Source organism: Trichosurus vulpecula, chromosome 9 (assembly GCF_011100635.1).
Source record: "Trichosurus vulpecula isolate mTriVul1 chromosome 9, mTriVul1.pri, whole genome shotgun sequence".
NCBI lineage: Eukaryota > Metazoa > Chordata > Mammalia > Diprotodontia > Phalangeridae > Trichosurus > Trichosurus vulpecula.
This window is the reverse complement of record NC_050581.1, coordinates 174,577,712-174,580,761: the sequence shown is the minus strand read 5'-3', so window position 1 is coordinate 174,580,761 and position 3,050 is coordinate 174,577,712. Positions and strand designations below refer to the sequence as shown.

Below are 3,050 nucleotides of genomic sequence, written 5' to 3'. Positions count from 1 at the left end.
AGCATTTATTAAGCTTCTGCTGTTTGCCAGGTACTGTGCTAAGTGGTGATGATACAAAGACAAAAGTAAAAAAAAAATGGTCCCTCCCTCATGGCACCTACATTCTATCAGGGGAGAGGGAATGCACATAAATAGATATATGCAAAATAGATGCGAAGTGATTTGTTGGGAGGAGTGCACTAGTCTATCACTCAGTAAACATTTACTAAATACCTACTATATGTCAGGCACTATGCTAACCAATTGAGTTGCAAAGAAAATCAAATGACAGTCCCTGCTCTCAAGGAGCTCACTGTCTAATGGGAGAGACAACATGTAAACAACTATGCAAACATCAATTTAATTATAATTTATTTTATTTAACAGTCCAGGAAGTTCGCAGTCATCAATTCCTATGCAATCTCAGGTATAGTTGGGAGTTCAGGAATCTCTGTAGAGCTGTTAGTGTAGTGAACCTTGTAGGTAAAATATATGTGTACTTTGACAGCATACGTGATGAAATTTCTCTACAATTAAACTCATTGATTTCATTTGCAGCAAACTGACCTGGGCCACTTAGCATGGCTTTGGTTGTCCCTGATGTTAAAGCATGTTCCATTTTAACAATAAATTTATGATTATCAAAAAATACAAATGTCACATACATTACATCTGGCCCTCACTTCCACCATGTATTTTCTCTTCTCCATTTATTATCTCCTGATAAACGTGTATACAGGATAAATTTGAGATAATCCACAGCAAGAAAGCAATAGAATTTAGGAATCTTAGAAAAGGCTTCTTGTAGAAGATGGGTCTTTAGCTGGGAGCTGAGACAAGCTAAGGAAATGAGTTAGAGATGAGGGAAGGAGACTATTCCAGGCATGAGAGACCACCAGTAAAAAATGCCTAGTCAGGAGATGGAGTTTCTTGTTAGAGGAACAGAAAGGTGGCCAATGTCATTGAATCATGGAGAATTCTGGTGATAGGGGTGGTATGTATACAATGTAAGAAGGCTCAAAAGATGGTGGCAGGTCACAAATGGCTTTGAATTCCAAGCAGAGGATCTAATGTTTGATCCTGGAGGCAATAGGGAGCCACTGGAGTTTGTTGAGATAGGAAAGGGGATGACATGGTCAAACTAGCACTTTAGGCAGATCACTTTGAAGTGGAGAGAAATTTGTGTCAGAGAGACCAACCAGGAAGTAGCTGCAATATAGACATGAAGTGATGAGGGCCTGGACCAGGGTAGTAATAGTGTAAGAACAGAGAATAGGGCATAATGCATGTAATAGATGTTATGAAAGCAAAATCAAGAGGCCATGACAGCAAACTGGATATGAGTGAGAATCAAGGACGACACTTAGGTTATGAGTCTGAGTGACGGGGAGGATGGTCATACCCTTGACAGTAATAAGAAGGTTAGGGAGAGGTGAGTTTTTGATGGGGGAAGTTAGATTAATGCTTTGGACTTGTTGAGTTTAATATGTCTATGTGACATACATGTCAAGAAGTCCAATAGATGTTAGAAATGTGAAACTGGTGGTCACCAGAAGATAGGGCTGAATAAGTTGATTTGAGCATTAGCATAGAGATTACAATTGAATCCATTGAAGCTGATGAGGTCACCAAGTGAGATAGTAAAGGGGGCTCAGAAGAGAGCTCTGTGGGTTCACAATGAGTGGGTGTCACCTAAGTGAGGATCCAGCAAAGAAGACTGATGAACGGTCAGAAAGATAGGAGGAGAATTAGGAAAGAATGGTATCCCAAAAGCCTATAGAGAAAAGAAGTTGATTGACAGTGCCAAAGGCTGCTGTGAATTCAAGAAAAGGTCATTCGATTTCTCAATTAAGACATCTTTATTAACTTTGGAGAGAACAACTTCAATTGAATGATGAGGTTGGAAAGCAGACTGTTGGGAATTAAGGAGAATGAAAGGAAGGAAAGTTGAGGAAATAATTGAAGATGACTTCTTTAAGGAATTCACCATAAAAAGGAAGAGAAATATGGGGGCAGTAGCTAACATGGATAGCAGAATCAATTTTTTTTTTTTTAGGATGAAGGACACTGAGAATGCTTGTAGGCAGTAGGAAAACAGCTAGACAACAGGAAGAGATTGAATAAAAAATAGAGATTATACTAACAACTAAAACAACTAAGAAAAGCTTCATATAGGTTGTATTTGAACTACACATTGAAGGAAAGTAGAGATTCTAAGAAGCATAGGTGAGGAGGGAAAGAATTTCAGACATGGGGGTAGAGCCAGACAAAAGGTATAGAGATGGGAAGTTATATTATGAAGGCAGAATTCATGATTTCAAAGAAAATCATAAATATGCCTGAAAGGTTCAGAATCACAGGATATAAAGAATTCTCTAAGTATAAGACAGAGGAATTAAAGCATTTATTCAAGCTCCAAAATAGCAGACCCATGGACCAATGTCCTCAACTCGATATTCTGGCCAAAAGCTTCCAGGCCCAATAAGTCTGCCTCACAATAGTAACCAGGAGGTTACAGAAGAACATTATGACAGTAAGCCAGATCATATTCATGCTTCCCCCCAGTGCTCAGGCTGTCTGGTAAGAAGATTACCCACTGGCCTCAAGCCCTTGCTCAGCACTGTCCGTTCTGCACTCGGTCAGTCCTGCTCTCAGCAGTGCCTGCTGCTTCAGCTTCTTCTGCTTCAGCTTCTGCTGCTGCCGCTGCCACTGCTGCTGCTGCTGTTGTTGCCTCCGCTGTTTCCACCACTGCTGCTTCTCCTGCCTTCACCAGGTCTCAATCTTCAAGCTGTGTCCTCCCTTTTTATACAGTCATTAGACATCATCCAATCGACTAGAGCGTCGTCTGAGTGACCAGAACTTAGGTTACTATTGGCTCTGGTCTTAGCACCTCCCCTTAGGACCCTGGGGGCTTAGAAGCAAAGATATGATCAGACCTCCCTTCTTTGGCCCCACCTGGAGGCTCACCTTAAGCCTATTCAAATGGGCAGGAAAGATCTTCTCATTTACTGATTGCCTTACTTTCAGCCCCAAGATCTTTCACGTCCATTACATAGGCAACTTATGTCTAA

At 40.9% G+C, this 3,050-nt stretch overlaps 1 pseudogene; it reads right to left on the bottom strand.

Moving 5' to 3' along the window:
• Nucleotides 1-359: 359 nt before the first annotated feature.
• LOC118831816 lies at nt 360-687 on the bottom strand (annotated as a pseudogene).
• Between the last annotated feature and the right edge of the window lie 2,363 nt (nt 688-3,050).